At 43.8% G+C, this 20,042-nt stretch overlaps 1 protein-coding gene across 2 annotated transcripts in view; it reads right to left on the bottom strand.

Moving 5' to 3' along the window:
* LOC126357243 (leucine-rich repeat-containing protein 4-like) overlaps nt 1-20,042 on the bottom strand; it is a 1,171,476-nt gene that overhangs the window by 795,371 nt on the left and 356,063 nt on the right. Inside the window, exon 2 of one of the 2 annotated variants that reach the window (XM_050007438.1) lies at nt 16,656-16,683. The exons of the other annotated variant lie outside the window; for it this stretch is intronic. The gene's annotated coding sequence lies outside the window, so the exon portion shown is untranslated. The remainder of the gene's footprint in view (nt 1-16,655; nt 16,684-20,042) is intronic. 2 annotated transcript variants of the gene reach the window in all.

The raw sequence follows: 20,042 nt of genomic DNA, 5'->3' as shown, positions 1-20,042 counted from the left end.
AGTTATGACGCTAACAGGGAAGTTTCTAGTGAGATCACAAGTACTTCTCTAAGCCATCGTTCTTCATAAGCTACTGATATTTCATTATTTTTAGGATAAAAATGTATTGAAAGTAATTGTCATGAAGGTAACAAGCTAAGCAAAGTTCACAACCTTGATGTGTAGTGGGTGACTGCAGTGGGTCCCGAGTTGCGCAAATTCATTTTGTAGAAGAAGGAAATACACCAGCCAGCTACAATTTTATGAAATTTGTCAGCAGATTGATGTCAGAGTTTTACGGCTCCGCCATCGTCGTCCTATTATCTTCATTGATATTAAGTACAAACGAATGTTATAATTCCTTAAACCTTTGACAGCGAACTGATGGAAGAGATACACTGCTTTGAAATAGGTCTGCTAATAAATTTGATAACAGTTGTAGCTGAAGTCTTGAGTTGAGATGTCGGGTGTTGTGCCGGATACCAGCTTCATTCATGCACAACATCTTAACAGCGTGACTCTTTGCCTCCATCAGATGCTACGTGTTCAGTCTCGGTAGCACCTGATGAAGACAAAGAGTCACGTTGTCGAAATATTATGCATGGTCGACGCTGATATCCGGCAGAACACCCGATACTTCAAGATGTCAATACGGTCTTGCACCTTCGTATTATACTGTATACTTAAAATGCCTAGAGGAAAATTAAAGAGACCTTTGGAGAAAAGAGAACCACCTATATAGATATCAAGAGCTCAGATGGAAAACCAGTCCTAAGCAAAGAAGGGAAAGCAGAAAGGTTGAAGGATTATACGGAGAGTCTATACAAGAGAGATGCACTATGCACTTGAGGGCAACATAATGGAAATAGAAGAGGACGTAGAGGACATAAGAAGGTAGATATGACATTGCGTGAAGAATTTGACAAAGCACTCAAAGACTCAAATCGAAACAAGGCCCCGGGAGTAGAAAACGTTCCGTGACAGCTACTGATAACCTTCGGAGAGCCAGCCATGACGAAAACTCTTCCGTCTGGTGAGCAATATGTATGAAACAGGCGAAATACCCTCAGACTTCAAGAAGAATATAGTTATTCCAATTCCAAAGAAAGATGGTGGTGACAGGTGTGAAAATTACTGAAGTAACAGATTACTAACTCACGGTTGTAAACACCAACACGAATTCCTTACAGACGAATGGAAAAGCTGATAGATTTAAGAGTCAGTAAGTCCTTTCTCAAAGTATTTGTATGGAGTTTAGCCATGTATCGAAGAGAAACATGGACGATAAACAGTTTAGACAAGAAGAAAATAGAAGCTTTTGAAATGTGGTGCTATAGAAGAATGCTGAATATTAAATGGGTAGATCACGAAACTAATGAGGAGCTATTGAATACAATTGGGGAGAAGAAAAATTTGCGGTACAACCTGACCAAAAGAAGTGATTAGTTGGTAGGACACATTCTGAGCCATCAATGGATCACCAGTTTAGTACTGGAGGGAAGCGTGTGGGTAAAAATTGTAGAGGGAGGCCAAGAGATGAATACAGTAAGAAGACTCAGAGAGATGTAGGTTGCAGTAGCTACTCCGAGATCAAGAGGCTTGCACAGGATAGAGTAATTTGGAGAATAGGTACTGGGAGATGAAGAGGCTTGCACGGGATAGAGTAACTTGGAGAGCTGCGTCCAACCAGTGTTCTGATTGAAGACAGCAACAACAACTCTCCAAATTACTCTATCCTGTGCAAGCCTCTTCATCTCCCAGTACCTACTGCAGCCTACATCCTTCTGAATCTGCTTAGTGTATTCATCTCTTGGTCTCCCTCTACGATTTTTACCCTCCACGCTGCCCTCCAGTACTAAATTGGTGATCCCTTGATGCCTCAGAACATGTCCTACCAACCAATCCCTTCTTCTAGTCAAGTTGTGCCACAAACTCCTCTTCTCCCCAATTCTATTCAATACCTCTTCATTAGTAATGTGATCGACCCATCTAATCTTCATCATTCTTATGTAGCACCACATTTCCAAAGCTTCTATTCTCTTCTTGTCCAAACTATTTATCGTCCATGTTTCACTTCCATACGTAGTTACACTCCATACAAATACTTTCAGAAACGACTTACTGACACTTAAATCTATACTCGATGTTAACAAATTTCTCTTTTTCAGAAACGCTTTCCTTGCCATTGCCAGTCTACATTTTATATCCTCTCTACTTCGACCATCATCAGTTACTTTGCTCCTCAAATAGCAAAACTCCTTTACTACTTTAAGTGCCTTATTTCCTAATCTAATTCCCGCACCATCACCCGACTTAATTCGCCTACATTCCATTATCCTCGTTTAGCTTTTGTTGATGTTCATCTTATACCCTCCTTTCAAGACACTGTCCATTCCGTTCAAATGCTCTTCCAAGTCCATTGCTGTCTCTGACAGAATTACAGTGTCATCGGCGAACCTGTAAGTTTTTATTTCTTCTCCATGGATTTTAATACGTACTCCGAACTTTTCTTTTGTTTCATTTACTGCTTGCTCAATATACAGATTGAATAGCATCGGGGAGAGGCTACAATCCTGTCTCACTCCGTTCCCAACCACTGATTCCCTTTCATGTCCCTCGACTTTTATAACTGTCATCTGGTTTCTGTACAAATTGTAAATAGCCTTTCGCTCCCTGTATTTTACCCCTGCCACCTTCGGAATTTGAATGAGAGTATTCCAGTCAACATTGTCAAAAGCTTTCTCTAAGTCTACAAATTCAAGAGACGTAGGTTTGCCTTTTCCTAATCTTTCTTCTAAGATAAGTCGTAGGGTCAGTATTGACTCACATGTTCCAAAATTTCTACGGAATCCAAACTGATCTTCCCCGAGGTCGACTTCTATCAGTTTTTCCATTCGACAACAACAAGAACAACTCAAAAATTTCGTTGTTTTCTATAATTGCTCATGTTCCATTGGAATACAGCAACTCGGCCTCAACTAGAGAAAGTGAGGAAGATTGAACTTAAATTATCAAAAATCTTTTCCTTACTGCCTTGATGAATGACATGACTGAATGACGGGAAACGTCTTGCTACGATCAGAGAATCAGAACCGCACCCTTGTACGGACCTATGATTACATGTGCTGCGAAGCTACCTACACTACACCCAAATCGATGTTAGCGGAAACTACCCGGCTAACGGAAGCGGGTGTCTGCCGTGAACAGATGGGCGGCTATTTTGAAATTCAGAATCCGAATAAGCCGAGAGGGGGACGGCTCGGTGTGGGGCGCGTGGTCTAACAATGAGGGGAGAGCTCGCAGACAGAACAGGAGAACAGTGACGGTCGTCGTGTTCTTTTCTCTCCCTCGCGATCGTCTGTATTCGGCAACATAACAGGGACGCGCCGAGCTGTTGCTCCTGCGGAACTTGCAGCAGCCATCCGCGCCTCTGTTGCGCGCCACGTCTCACTGTCTAGTGTTGTGTGGTTGCCTGGCAACAGACCTAACGCGAGCCACCATTTTCGCATCGTGGTGCTCCACGCAACTGCGTATTTGGCTCTAATTTAACTGCGGTTTTATAGGCTCGGAGGTCGGCACGTGCTGATGGTTAGCCGTGCTAACCAAATGGAACTCTTGTTTCTGACCGCTGGCGCACGCGAGTGCAAAAGTTTTTTAGAGCTCGAAAATGGCTATTTGAAGCGGCCAGAACCAGTAAATACACTTAGTAAAAAAATGTCTCTTAGCGGAAACTGGAGACACGCCTACTAACTGTGCTGCAGCACAGGTCCAGATTCACCAAAACGAAATCGTAATCTGCTGTGTAATTCCTTACACAGGAACGCGAGGAATCGAGACATACTCGTATCTACTGGTATTAAGTTTTAGCATGATGTCATTTCGGTTAGCAGACTATGACAATCACAAGATCTTAGGCCAGTGCCGGCCGGTGTGACCGAGTGGTTCTATGCGCTTCAGTCTGGAACCGCGCGACCGCTACGGTCGCAGGTTCGAACCCTGCCTCAGGCATGGATGTGTGTGGTGTCCTTAGGCTAGTTAGGTTTAAGTAGTTCTAAGTTCTAGGGGACTGATGACCTAAGATGTTAAGTGCCACAGTGCTTAGAGCCATTTGAACCATTTCTTAGGCCAGTAAACAAATTTCGGCTTCTGGATATGGCTAAATCATGTCATTTCATTACATCGAAGTTTCTCGTCACGTTTTCCCTTCTCTTTCGCGGTCGATACACAAAGCAAATTGTTTCTGTGTGCTAAGGAAAGGCTGTAATGAGTGCTATTTCCTATTCAAGTCGCACAAATCAACTGAAGTCGGAATATAATTTTTCTTTTGTGGCGCTTGACCAAATTAAGAAACCACCTTCACAATCGACAAACTGGTTGCTGTCCAGCTAACTGGCAGAATTTCGTTTAAAAAACAAGTGGAGAACCTGTTTTTCAACGTGAGCGAGTCACATATATATTCTGCACATCTGAAGAATCTTCATGACCGTACACTAATGATCCTGTCAATCATGTTTGGTATTTGGTATTGTTTCATGGCCGTTAACGTACTGCGTACAGCAACGTTCTTTTGTTAGTAACACTGCGTATTTAGTAAGGACGAGCGTTTTGTAATGTTGCACATTAAGTAACGTTCTGCATCAAATGACGTTTTACAGTCAACGATCCTCGGCGGTCAGTAAAGATCTGTGCTCAGTAGTGCTCTGATTTCAGTAAGATTCTACTTTATGCAGTGTTACATTTACAAGAACTATCCGCCTTCAGTACCGTTCCGTGCTCAGTAATTTTCTGCTCGCAGTACGATTCCATGTTCAGCACAGCCGGTCAAAGAGAATAATCAGCGACAATAGCGTATTATTCAAGTCATTCGCTTAGTGCACTGACTTGATACTGTCACACAAGTCACGCGGGATGTACACCTGTAAAAGTTACAGCTGTGTAGTGAACAGGGACTTGAGCTCGCAAACTTACCATAAATGGATAATGCTCAGGGCGTGCTATCAAATCACAACTTGACTCGGTGCATCATTTTGCTACCACCACCTTACGGGATTCAAAACTTCAGGAGTGCTCTCTTACTTATCTTACGAGACTAGTGTCAGTGTGAGAATGGGGATATGCCGGAGAATAGCTCAGTATGAGGATATCCCACAGAATGAATTTTTCTGTCTGTAGTCACCTACATGTAACTTACAAACGGAATACAATTTGATGCACGAGTGTTGTACGAGGGGCATTCGATAAGTAATGCAATACATTTATTTTCTCACCCAGTTCACGTGGAAAAAATGCGTAATTTGTTGTGGAACATCGTGGAATATTACCGCTTCAGCCCCTATAGTTTCATGAAGTTTCGACTGGTCGCATCGTTTTACGTATCCTTCAAAATGGCGTCGCTAACGGAAGCGCTTTCCAAGCAGGGAGCTACCATTGAGTTTCTTTTAGCGGGAAACCAATCCACGGAGGTACGATAGTGAACAAAAGCACGGTGAGTCGTTGGCGAGGCGTCTCTCATCACCGCAACAAGGTCCCGTAAACCTTTTCGATCTCCCTCGTACCGGCCGGCCGCACACAGCTGTCACTACTGAAATGTTTGAACGTGCGGACACTCTCATTCCGACTTCCATCTGTTTGGCGCAATTACGGAATCACTCTGCGGGAAGCAGCACGCGGCTCATACGTGGACCAGTAGAGTGGTACCATGCGGGTATGCAGGTCTTCCCCGTAACGTGACATAATGTCGTCGCACTAAACGGAGATTGTGTTGAAAAACAGGGTTTCGTTGCCAAAAGAGTAGGAAATAATATGGTGTATTGAAATCCTGAATGAAACCAATCTGCTTTCAGTAAAATGTGTTGCATTGTACAGCTAAGGGCAGGAGACGCAGTAGTTAAACTGTGAGACAGGATCGTCGATAGCCCTAGTGTTGTAAGAGCGTTTCCAGGTTAGTCCCGGTCCGGCATACAATTTTAATCTGCCGGCAAGTTTCAGGGTTCGTCTCTCACCACTTGTCCGTAACATGCAGACAGTTTACCAGAAAGGGAAAACAGAAGTTCGTTTCATGTCCCTGTGTCTGAAGCCTTATGTTTCCGCAGGAACCTAGTGTGACAAAAAGAAAAGCTAAATAGTGTGGTGGGTAAGTGACTCTCTGCCTGTAAATGTATTCGGCTTTTCTTTGAGAAAATTGTGGAAACGTAAAACGGTTCCCTGCAGTGTGGAATACCACTCCATAGATGGGACAGCTAGCCGGTTGAGATACACCAACACGCACATTTTCCTGCAATACTGTTTGCAGACACTCTGTCCAGTCACATTAATGTGATCACCCGTCAAAAGTCTGAATAACCTACTTCCGCGGTGCGGACTGCCGCGAGACGTGCAGGAAGAGTCAGTGAGGTTTTGGAGGATAGCGACAGCGTGTGGGGCCACGGCGACTCCCGTGCCGCGACCAGCTGCGATAGGATTCTCAGCTGAGGATCCATGCTCCGAACAGCCCAATTAAGGTGGTTCCACATATTCTCGAATGGGTTTAAATACGGGGAGTTTGGCGGCCAGGGGAGTACGGTAAACTCATGCTGGTACTCTTCGAACCACGCAGGTACACTGCGAGCTGTGTGACACGTTGCATTGTCCCGCTGGTAAACGCCAACGCGTCGGGGTAAAACAAACTGTATGTAGGGCTGGACATGGTCTCCAAGGATAGATGAATGATTGTGTTGATCCATTGTGTGACGAGAACACCGACTTTATACCACGGAAATAATCCCCAAACCGTAGTGGGTCCGCCTCTGGCCTGGACTCTTCCGACGATTGTTGCAAGGTGTTTGCTTTTAGACTTCCACGCCGCGCACAGCAACGGCCCTGTGTCCGATGCAGCATACAGCGTGATTCATTTGACAAGGCCACCTGTCGACACTTAGTAGACGCCTCGTTGCGGTAATGGCGCGCAAATTCCAACCTTCATCGCCGATGAACAGCAGTTAACATGGGTACGTGGTCAAGGCGCCTGCCTCGTATGCCCGTAAGTAACTACGTTCGCTGAACAGCCTTCAGGAGACAATGTAGGTAGCCCCTTGGTCCATTTCGGAGGTCAGCCGCTCACAGTTGCACGTCTATTCGTCCGTACACATCTCCGCAGCCATTGTTCACCCCTGTCGTCTATGATCCTTGCTGCATGACAGTAGCCTCGGCACCAGTTTTGGATAGCGCCATTTTGCCATGCACGCTACGTTATAACAAAGGTGGCACGCGAATAGCTTACAAACCTATCCGCGATGGAAATGTTTCCACCCTTGGCCCGAAAGCCAGTGATCATGCCGCTTGGAAGTCAAATAAAACGCTGCGTTTTCGCATTATGCCAATGATTGCACTGTTGTCCATGTCGTCCCGAAACGCTTTTTATACCCTTCACCGCTAGTGCTCCCACCTCACGTCTGTGGTGGTTATTGCACGTTGACGTGGAACATAGGCGCTGATCACATTACTGTCACTGGACAGCATAACAAAGTAATTATACAAGAAAGCGAAGATGAGCCCCAGTTAGCACAATATCGCCTGAATGAAATACACACGCTCAAAAATTTTTGCACGTGACGAGCGTTTTAAGGTAAACACCAAGTACAATAGAAGATAGTTATGAACAACAAAATGGCCGGCCGAGGTAGCCGAGCGGTTAGAGGCGCTACAGTCTGGAACAGCGCGACCGCTACGGTCGCAGGTTCGAATCCTGCCTCGGGCATGGCTGTGTGTAATGTCCTTAGGTTAGTTAGGTTTAAGTAGTTCTACGTTCTAGGGGACCGATGACCTCAGAAGTTAAGTCTCATAGTGCTCAGAGCCATTTGAACGTGGTAAACATCTGGACTGCATCACGAGCGAGGAGTGGGGTTGCCGTGCGGTCTTAGGCGTCTTGTCACGGTTCGTGCGGCTCCCCCCGTTGGATGTTTGAGTCCTCCCTCGAGCATGGGTGTGAGTGTTGTCCTTAGCGTAAGTTACTTTAAGTTGGATTAAGTAGTGCTTAGATTAAGTCTTGCCCGCCCGGTTAGCCGTGCGGTGTAACTCACGGCTTTCCGGATTGGGAAGGAGCGCCTGGTCCCAGGCACTAACCGGCCGGCGGGCTTGTATCCATGTCCGGTGAGCTACCCAGTCTGTGGATGGTTTTTAGGCGGTTTTCCATGTGCCCTTGTTCCACCTCAGCTACACTATGTCGGCGATTGCTCCGCAAACAAATTCTCCACGTACGCGTACACCAACATTACTCTACAACGCAAACATAGGGGTTACACTCGTCTGGTGTGAGACGTTCCCTGGGGGTCCACCGGGGACCGAATCGCATAATTACTCTGAAAAAGTGGTTCGGTGTGGGGCGGCGGAAGGGTGACGTGGACTGCGGTAGTCGTCGTGGGGTTGTGGACCACTGCGGCTGCGGCGGAGACGGAGCCTCTCCGTCGTTTCTAGGCCCCGTTTAACATACAATAAAATAGATTAAGTAGTGCTTAAGCGTAGGGACCGATGACCTCAGCAGTTTGGTCCCATAGTCCTTACTACAAATTTCCAATTTTTTGCAACGCAAGCTATGATTCTGGAAATGATGACGGCTTGGTGAAAGGCCACAGAAAGTAGCTATCCTAAAGGCCCGTACCTTTCCAAATTCTGTCGCCATGTTGCGTGAGGCTGTTAGATATTATAACAGGTTTGGTTTAGTAATCGTTGCATGGAGGCAGAATGGTCACAAGTATGTGGCATGGCAGACCCTACTGCCATACTCTTCAGGGTATCAAATTGGATATTCCAGTAGGATAACGTCAGACCCTGCACTGCAGTAAATATCACTAACACCTTCGCTAATGTACGGATCCTCGATTGGTCTGCCACGTTCCCTTATTTGTTGCCCACAGAACATGTCTGAGATGCGATGGAAAGACGTGTGCTTTTATGTCATTAGCCTTCACGAAATGACACAGCATGTGTTTCAGACTGGTTACTTTGGCAGGCTGTTTGCTTCCACGTCACAACGAATACAGGATACTGGTGGGGATCAGACAGCATACGCATGTTAATGGTGGACGTCAGTTAGCAATGGACTGAATGTTTAATCATTTAATACCAATTATGTGACGAACCTTTCCAAGAAGTTTCGATCTGGCGTTTCGTGCTGTAACACTTCCCATTCCCAGCAGTGATCGTCTTTGCTCGAACCTGTTGTCACGCAGGAACAGAACGCAACTTCCACGCGACTTCTGTTCGCTGTCTGGAGAAAGTGGCGGCTTATGGAACTCATATCCGAAGTCCCTCTCCTCGCGAACGTTTCGAGATACACGCGAAGTGCATCAGAAGGCCGGTGCCGCTTTTCTCACAGCGCAGCTCGCGCGACCCTCGTGATCGATGGGCGTCGCACAGCGAGGGAAGCTGTAGGGGGTGGGATGGGTTTGTATCGTCTGTCGCTGGCCTGGAACCCACCATCTCTCCAAATAATCTGCAGTTGCCGCGCGGTCTCGTATTTGCGTTTCGTCGCCCGCGCCTCAAGCAGAATTGGCCGTGTGTATCCTACCACAGTTACTTGCAGCGGATACCGACCTACAACAGTTGAATACATGACTCAAGGAAGTGGCACCTATTCTTTGTAACAAGTCACTGAAACTAAGTTTGGATAAGAGAAGAACTAACGCCATGAAAGCCATTACTGTAAATATGTGTCTAAAGCTGAGTTCATCGGTGAAGTATTAGACCCATCTGCAACAAAATCAGGTATAAGACACGGGGATATATTTTCCCCGTTATTGTTTAATTGTGAACTTGAGAAAGTAATCAGAGAATGGGACGAAAGTATACACAGCGAAAACAGACTGGGTTGCAAAAAGGAGGTTTCAAATCCACTGCATTGGCTTTCTAGACGATCTGGCCCTGTTAGCTGAAACAATGGAGCAGTTACAGGAACAAATCCTTGAACTAGAGAGACAAGCAGCTAAAATAGACCTTAAAATTGCCCTTGAAACAATTGAAATCATCACAAACAACAAACACCCCCCCAAAAAATTCCTTAAAGTCCCAAGAAAAATAAATAGAAATAGTAAAAGAATTTAAATATCTGCGGTAATGGATTAGCTGGTATGCAACAGAACGCAGGCCAACAGAATCCAGGAAAAACAAACTTGAATTGGCCTTCCAATTGGCAAAAGAGGCGTACAACGAGAAATTCATTTCATGAGGGGGTCTAAAAGTAAACATTATAAAACAGTAATAAAGCTAGAAGCACTGAATCCAGCAGAAAACCCTAACTATCAATCGCATATACCACCCAGAACAACTAGAACTAAAAGAATGAAAAATTTTCAGAAAAATCACAAGAAATAAAATTTCCGGATAATAAAATTGTGTGCATCAAGAATGAAACTATCTACAAAAAACTGAAAAAATCTGAGAACTACGCGAAATAGGAGACTTAAATTTTACGGACAGATTCTCAGAATGAACTCTAGTAGACTAACCAAACGATTTTTTTATATTTTTTTCCATAACCGCATACCGAAACCTAATTGGTTTACGGAAACTGAAGAAAAAGCCAAGACAATTAAAAATAGCTTAGATCAGTAATAAAGACGAAAAAATAATGTTCCAAGACAAATTTAAAACAAAGGATAACCCATCATCTCGGAAGAGGAGAGAAAGAGGTGGTCAGAGAGAGAATGGGGAAATACTGCCCACAAAGGAAAACGCAACACGCAGAGAAACGACTGGTTCATCGTATTTCAAAGAGGGTGAAACGAAAGAAATACAAGAAGTCACTGAAATTTACACGACAGATTAGCAAGTGTAGGGCACACTTTGTTTCTGCCTACCGTTTTTGAATTCGTTTCCTGCGTTACCCTATTTCTTTCTATCTCTTCACCTCCATATAACTGTTGCTGCACGCTCCTCAAAGTGTCAAATCAGCAAGTCTTCATTACCGTAGCGTATATTACAACAACCAGTTTCCATTTAGTAAGGAGATTTCACGATGAAAAGCCCCGGCTCAACCTAATACCTCCCTATTTCATTCATAACGAAGGTCCTCACATACCTTACCATTAGGAACCGTAAACGATAGAACTGATTTTAAGAGAGAGGCTTTTCTTAGGGACTAAACGTTAACGTTAATGAAGAATTACTTAATGTTTCACTAACAAAGAAATTTAGTTTAATTTTAAAGATAACGTCCATGAAATAATATTTTATTACACAAAAAGAATGAAGAAGTTAATTTTGTGACGTTCCTCCGCAAGTGCCTATTTTTGCTGTGAATTGTTTGACATCTGGCTGATAACCGTTGAGCACAGGTCGGAAAGGCTCCCTGAAATGTTTGTTAGTCCATATCGATATTTCGATTTAGTGAGTGCTGATTACAGTGATTTACATGCAAGTGATCCCAAGTGATTCTACTGGAGCTTTCTTACAAAATTCCACAGTATAATGACTAGTTCGTTTCACCACTTTTATTCTTTGGTCCCTAAACACATTCTGCGCTAAATGAGAAATAAGTTTTCTACTACCCTGTAATGATACTGTTTGTAGATGATGATCATATTTTAAAAAAGCATTCTGAGGAAAATGTCTTCCTTATTATTGCAGGAACTACTTGACTGAACCCATTTATTGAAAAATCTTCCTGGAATATTGCCTGGGACTAAGCAATATGAAAATACGTCAGGGGTATCGTCATAGTACATAGCGTGTTTTAGCATTTGAGAAGATGTTGTTTAAGAGTTTTTAGAGCTACCAGCATATCATGTAGACAGTGACCGTATATAACTTGTATAGCGTATAAAGGCTACAAGAAGTTGTTCTTGTGCAGCACTGACAGTTCTACAAGAGCCGCAGGGTATTGAGACAAGATACACCTTGCGCCCATCCCTGGTCTATAGCAGCACTCCGTCTTCAGGCCACAAGTGGCCCATCGGGACCATCCGACCGCCGTGTCATCCTCAGCGCAGGGCGCGGATAGGAGGGGTGTGTGGTCAGCACACCGCTCTCCCGGTCGTTACGATGGTTTGCTTTGACCGGAGCCGCTACCATTCGGTCGGGTAGCTCCTCAATTGGCATCACGAGCCTGAGTGCACCCCGAAAACTGGCAACAGAGCATGGCGGCTGGATGGTCATCCATCCAAGTGCCGGCCACCCCCGACAGCGCTTAACTTCGGTGATCTCACGGGAACCGGTGTATCCACTGAGGCAAGTCTGTTGCCTATCCCGGGACTACACGTTCGAATTCCTAACATCCACACACACTGGTACACATCAAACGCTTACAGCTGCTTTCCGTTTCTTTATTCCTCTGTTATTTCGTCACCTGAGTATGGTGCTCCAAAGTCTCAAGTGTTTGTATACATCTAGGGTCAGCTATAACCAATAAACCGTTACCCGCCTCCTCAACCGCGGTCGCTAATACACGTCTGTGCGGTGGCGACCGTCTCGGAAGTAAGTCGGTCCGACTCCCAGTGGAGTATTAGATTTTTCACTCCAAGTATTTATCCGGAAGGGGAGGGGCGATCGTAGGATAAGGTTCCTGGTCGCTAGTCTTTGCGCCTATGTCCGAGATATAGTCCGCAGCTCGTGGTCCTGTGGTAGCGTTCTCGCTTCCTGCGCACGGGGTCCCTGGTTCGATTCCCGGCGAGGTCAGGGATATTATCTCTACCTCGTGATGACTGGGTGTTGTGTGTTCATCATCATTTCATCATCATTGACTCGCAAGTCGCCGAAGTGGCGTCAACTAAAAAGGACTTGCAATTCGGCGGCCGAACTTCCCCGCATGGGGCCTCCCGGCCAACAATGCCATACGATCATTTCATTTTTCCTAGATATAATTCCAAACCTCTGCAGTGTCTCATAGCATGTGACACGCTTGATGGTGATCCGTCTACCGGATGGGGAAGTGAAGTTTGTCAGCACCTTTTGTGCCAGTGGAGAGGAATATGATATGTAACGGCACGTGCTTTCTCTCATCATCTTCATTCAATACTAATATCACTTTACGCATACACACACACACACACACACACACACACACATTACTCGCAGGTATACTAGCGACGTAGTTCTCAGGCAACCACAAGAAAAAAGGCCAATGTACGCCGAGGAAGAACATCCTTTGTTTCATCGATTGCACTAACCTGTTTTTGCAGGTCTCTTTCTTTCACTATCCAGTCCGCCGAAATTTGACTCCCTGAGTTCAGATTGTACTCCCTTACTCTTGTGCCACAGTTTTTCTGTGTAACTGCTTTTTATTCCACTTTATGCTCCACTTGCATTACCGCTGACATTATTTATCTAAGACTCAAGAATAATTACATGAAGTAAGAGGGTTGGAACTTTAATAGTGGCAACTATTTATTTACAGCTCGTACAAAATAGATTAGTGTTTCAAAGTTTTACTGACCTTCAAAGTAGTCACCAGCATTGTGTATAATCAGTGGACAGCGATGTGGAAATCGTAGGATACACTTAGCAGTGCGAGTTGTGTTGACGGTTCGAGTGGCGCGGTCTACTGCCCGACGAATTTGTAGCAGTTCCGAAGCGAATGCCGTGGAGTGTTTCCTTCAGTTTAGTAATCGAGTTGAACTCGCGAGGGCTTAATTCAGGGGAGTGCAGTAGGTGGTATAGCACTTAGCCGTCCCATCAGTCAAACAAAAACTGTACGTGCTTGAGCAGGTCCTGCAGAAAGTGTCATCACTTCTGTCTCTAAGCTGGTCGTAGGTTGTGTTCCAAAAATGAACAGCATAGAGACAGAAGTGATGACACTTTCTGAAGGCTCTGATCATCATTTTGCAGGACAAGCTCAAGCACATACAGTGCAAGCTGTTACAGATTTGTTTGACTGATTGGGCTGCTAAGTGCTATACCACCTACCGCACTACCCTGAATTAAACCCTTGTGAGTTCCCTCGACTTCTAAACTGAAGGAAACACTTCATGGCATTCTCTTCAGAACTGCTACAAATTCGTCGGGCAATAGACCTCGCCGCTCGAACTGTCAGCACAACTCGCCCTGCTAAGAGTATCCTGCGACTTCCACATCGCTAGCAACGGTGACTACTTTGAAGGCCAGTAAATCTTTGAAACACGTACCATTTTCGTACCAGCTGTAAATAAATAGATGCCGCTATTAAAGTTCCAGCCCTTGCATTTTCGCATTTGCGACTGGGAATCACCATCGGCTGGATATCGGAACGACGACAGCGAAAATTTGTGTCGGACCAGGACTACAAATTGAACTTCCACCTTTACGTAAGCCGTCGCCTTAACCACTTCGGCTTTCCGTGCAAGAATCATGGCCAAGGCGAAACTTTTGTATGTCGTCGTCCACGCATCACAACCTGCACTCGTATGTTACGTATATTCCCACCCAGGAAGGACATATTTATTGAGAATCGAGAGCTTGGTATTGGCGAATAATGTCCGAAGGGACGTTGCGTCGTAGTTCTTAATAACAAAGGCACTGCTATTTCGTATTCGTCAAGAACATTTCTGCATCTACATTGGCTTCAACCGGAAGAAAAACGTAATTTGTGAGAGGTGATACAGTTATCCTACAAGCATATTTTGTGGACAGTTCAACTCTGAACGTTTATGCCAAGTGCTCTACTCCCTTTCCATAGGTTAAGTTGAAAACTAAGTGCGTTAAAGGTGATGCTCCTCTATATCGTTTCTGAAAGGGTCATTTAGGATTTAGTGTCCCGTCGACGTCGAAATCATTAGGAACGGAGGTCATGCTCGGCACGGAAAACCTAATTCTGGTTAACGAGACGGGAAACTGAATCGAAGTCCTCCCGATTACGAGTGCAGTGCCTGAACCATTGCTTTACATATTTTTTCCAGACCTTTTCGCTGCGAGCATTAACTGCCGACACCCAGATATTTTTGAGGAGCCAAGAGCCAGTGCAACGCCATCGTACTACGACCATTTGTCTCTCGACCTGTGACAGTGCGGCATTAAAGACAATGTGATGCAAAAACTCGATTTCTAGTAACTTATCACCTCTTAGCATATTTCGTTAGCAAACTGGGAAAAATTAACTTTGGGGTTATAGTCTAGCTACATTTAAATAGGTAAGCAAATCTCGGTAATTACTATATTAAAGCTGGAAGAGCAATACGACGAACGTGTCAGTGATTCGCTTAATAGCTCATCGGGCGTAATTTAATTAACCAAAGGCAATAAAGTGAAAGGCATGTGTACCTGTACTTAGCGACGCGTTAAATATAACACCGCACAGAGCTTATTGAGCTCATGATGAAGGTAAAATTAGTCTCTGACGTACCGAAGATTAATTAATTTTACAGTCTATTAGCTACCGCTGTGTTCACGAGCGTTTCGTTGCTTTTTTTCCCCTCAAACTTAATGGAAGATCTAAAATAAAGCAATAGTATAACTGGCTGTTTTACAAAGTCAGTTGTTTACATGATGTAGTCTAGGATAAGATTTAATTTTGTCATCAGTCATCTCACTAGTTTGACGCTACTCGCCACTTTTCATCTCTGAGTAGCACTTACACCTCAAACTCCATAGTTACTTAGTGGATGGATCCCAATTTATGTCTTCTCCTATCGTTTTTGCCATCTACAGTCCCCTCTAGTACCATGGAAGTTATTCCCTGATGTCTTAACACATTTTGTACAATCCTGTCTCTTTTTCTACTCTTTGTTTCCCTCTTCAATCTCTTCTTAACTTTGAACATCTTTCTGCAACACATCATTTCAATCGCTTCAGTTCTCTTCCTTTTAGGTTTTTCTGTGATAACACAGGCTGACTTGAAAGATATTGCGTAACACAAACCGTCCATGTTTGGCTAAATAATGTTGGTACATACAATCCCCTGTTTCTGTTGCACTGTTTTCATTTGCATGCCGATTAGTTTGATAGTTTCCATGTACGCGGCAATCGTTATTCATGCTGAATGTTAATATGTTGTTCTCTAATCTGTTAGCAACGTGTAGAACGTTCTTTCGATCAATATACATTACCCATTCGCAGGGCGTTCATTGTGGCATTATTTGTAGTTTGCATGCCTCAAGGCATGCTACTATTGGTTTCGTCGTTCTATGCGTTACCGAGGGGTGCAGACTTCACATGACAGTCACCTAGAAAAAAACTGAGAACCTTTCTTTCGTTATTCCGTAAGATTTAAATGATGTACAAGTTTTATGCCAGGGATTGCACAATTCAACAACAGAGAACAATTTATAATACCTCAGAAGAAGGGCTCATTGAGGTGGTGCAGTGAAATGGACCGGTATTGCGAAAGAATGAGGTTCAAATTCTGATTCGGCCTATCAATATCAAATTTCTCGTAGTTTCCACAAGTCGACTAAGTTGAATACTGGAACGCTTCTTTCAAAAAGGACAACCAATTTCCCTCTCGATCGTTGCCTTCCACGACATTGTGCGTCTATTTTCCAGAAGATGGTACAACATCGCTGTAATTATATCTGGCAGAAAGACACCGACGTTCAACTGCATTGCTGGAGAAGTAAGTGAAAAATGTTACATGCCATAAACTTAAGTATTGTACAAAGAGAGCATTGAATGAGCACAGAGCAACAGGTAAAGAGAAAAAGACAGGAAGGTTGACTGAGAGAGAAAGAGAGAGAGAGAGAGAGAGGGGGGGGGGGGGGGAGAAAGGAGACAGAAGACTGAGAAAACTGACTTACGTTACGATGTCATGCCCTGGGTACATACCTGAAACAGAAGAAAAAGCAGTTAGAAGTTTTACTTGTGTGTTCACCAGTATCAACAATATCTTAAAACACATGTTCAATAGATGACGTGTAGATAACATGTCCAAATATATTTTCTTGCCTTACAATGTAAACATTCAGCAAACTTAACATAGTTGGGTTTGCATCGCTACTGGACGGTGCTAGCAAAAGTAACGTCATTATTTAATAACATTAGTATCCTGTCGCTTGTTCTGATCCGCCAATACATTTTTCTTGAGAGTTAGAACATGAAGGAATCACATCATCTTCATCATGCAATGTCCCGTCCTCGCAGGCAATTTGTTTCTGACAAATGGTCCACTTATTTTATCTCACGAAAGGACATTTTTAGTCTCCTCCTGCTTACGATCAGATCAGAGTGAATGTATTATTCGCATTTTCGTTTACGCGCGCAAGATTATGAATATCGGTAGCTCCGTCCTAGGCAAAGTTTATTTTGGCAGTCAAAGACTTTGCCGCAAATGTAAACTCACGCATACAAAAAAAGATCAAAAGTGTAACGATTGGGGAAGTCATCTGTTTGAAGAATGGGTGAGAGAGACCTGTCAGTTCTGTATCAGTCTTAAAGAAAGGTTAGGGAAAACAAAACTGGCTCAGAAATTATGCACCAGCTTCGTAGTGAAACGTAAGTTCAACGTTTTGATGATCACTTTCTAATGCATAATGTCGCTTGTTGTAAGTTTTATCGCACCCAGACATCTGAAGTAGCAAAAAACTGAAGCCAGTAAATGAGCTGATTGTGGTTTTGTCGGACTTTCTGCATGCTACCCATCACTTGATCGGGCTCATAACAACTAGGTTTCTTGTCTAGATTATGTCCTCACAAAATGCTGAAAACGCCTAACTGGGGTTTCATTTCTCCCGCTCTGTATATACAACATTCGCAGTAATAACCGACAGACTACTTCTTGTCGCCTGCAGGCACAAAGCTTCTTACGTGTCAAGAGGATGGAGGAACGTAATTAAAAGCTCCCTCAAAAAATTACATGTGCTCATATTTTTCAACCGTGAGAAGTGGTAATGGTTCTACTAGATTATGACAAATACCTTACAGTGAAATCACTCGGAGGTAAGCTGAGCCGGCAGCTGTGGCCGAGCGGTTGTAGGTGCTTCAGTCTGGAACCACGCGACCACTACGGTCGCAGGTTCGAATCCTGCCTCGGGCATGGATGTGTGTGCTGTACTTAGGTTAGTTATAGGTTTAAGTAGTTCTAAGTTCTAGGGGACTGATGACCTCAGATGTTAAGTCCCATAGTGCTCAGAACCATTTGAACCATTTTGAGGTAAGCTGAATCTGTCCGTAATGTGATTCGATTAGTCAACTGTAAACACGGTTCGCGAGAAAGGTTCAAATCTCTGCGAAACACAGTGGAGTAAATTGTCACATGTGCTTCCCAGTGTGCAGATATTGTTATTTAACAAGAAGGCGCCTTCCTAGATTATCACACTCCTTCTCGTATGTTTGTCTGTGAAGAAGTGCAGTTTTATAAACACATCGATGAAAGGTAGTACATTTTGTGAGCAGATGTATCGAAATATTAAGCATCTCAGGCTCGTCTTAATTCAAATGAAACAGCAAACAAAATAATGAAAGTTATGTGCTACATCATCTCACTGCACCAATCGCAATAATGCATGAGTATTAAAGTACATAATTCCATCTGTAACGGCTCAGAATTGTATTGCAGTTGAAGGTATAACAACGCTGTGATGTGTTAGTCTACATGTTTTCAGTATTTGGATATGTAACCGTAAAGAAAAATAACGGACAAAATTATTATTCCGGGTGATTCCGTGACGATATTACTAACTTTCAGGAATGATGGAGAATGTTAAATGTATCAATTATCCATGGTCCGAAAACAACCAAGTCGAAAGTTATAAGTGAATATCCTTCTGATACCTCTGGCAGTGGACCTCTTCTACAGCACGCTCTTTGCTTTCAATACTTTAGAGAAGGTAATATGGACCAAAACAAGAGAAAAAAGTCCAGTACACGAGGGCTCTAAAGTGCATTCCGGAAGAGCTACGAGCACCTGTTCATCCTTGCTACTGCGAAACAAGTCTCTTCTACTGAACAAGTGCTCATAACACAAAATTCACCGTCCGTAGGAATCCTTTTTTCCAAAGAATGTGAGTCGACGCAGTTTCGTGAAACTACAACACCAAGGTGAAGTTCCACGTCTATCCATCGTTGCCCTAGAAACACTGCGTTGTTTGAAACAGACGTGCCACACTGCATTTTTTTGCTGACTGAAAGAGAGACCAAATAATTCATATCTCTGCGAAACACACCTGTCGCTTCGTTCTGCAGAACTCTGTGACAGAGCTATTTCAATTGCACTCGATCACTGTCAAACTGCAGCTCCGTCTTCTGAAAAGTTTGTGCCGAATGTGCAATTGAAAGAATCATAATTGCTTTATTTTTGTTCCAAAATTCATCCGGCCCAGCTTACGCTTACGAAAATTTAATTAACTCAATTACCGAACTGCTAAATCCACTAATTAAACAAACGTATGCACACGTGAATGTCAAACTCGATATTGGCACATGTGTAGACTTATAGATGAGTCATCAGGATAGCAAGGTACAGAGGGGAAAAACAGACTTATCTTCGGGATGCACTACAAAGAACATAAAGATCACGTATGAGCCTTGCCTCTATTGCATTCTGGGAAGACATGCAATGTTACCGCCGTTAGCCCTGTAACTGTGGCTATCAAAACAGGAACGTGTGACCACTATGCGAAAAATATGACTTAGTGGTATCCATGTTCCGTTTCTGCGAAACGATATGTATTCCGCCTGGGTTATTTGTTGATTGGCAAATTTCACGCGGGCCGGCTGTGCGGACCTCGTGCGGACAAAGAATCTAAATATCTCGGCTTTGCTCGGTACTTCTTGGAAGAACCTGCAACAACGCGCGTTTCATTTGGTATTGCGCTGAGGCATTTTTTGGTTGGCACAACTCTCTTCAGTTCGGCAGAGACGTGGAGTCAATGCTCTTTACCTTCGCTATTCGGTCCTGATGTGAAAGACATTCAGAGGTTCAGTGGATCTATCGTCACAAGCCACTAAAAATGAATGTGAATGAAAGAAGAGCGGTATGACAAATCTTAGTATAATTACGCAGTCGCAAGAGTCATAGGTACTGCAAATTTGCTGTGTAACGGTATTACACTAGCATGCAAAAAGATTGTAAAGGTCTTGTTGACAATGAAGGAACAAAAACATTGCAGTCATCGACAGACGAGATTTATTGCTCAGTACATGAAGAAGAGCTTTGTGCTTATTTTCAGGCATGCAGCGTGTGAAGA

The sequence above is a fragment of the Schistocerca gregaria genome, chromosome 1 (assembly GCF_023897955.1).
Source record: "Schistocerca gregaria isolate iqSchGreg1 chromosome 1, iqSchGreg1.2, whole genome shotgun sequence".
Classification (NCBI taxonomy): Eukaryota; Metazoa; Arthropoda; class Insecta; order Orthoptera; family Acrididae; genus Schistocerca; species Schistocerca gregaria.
The sequence above is the reverse complement of the archived record's forward strand: the minus strand, read 5'-3'. Positions and strand labels throughout refer to the sequence as shown.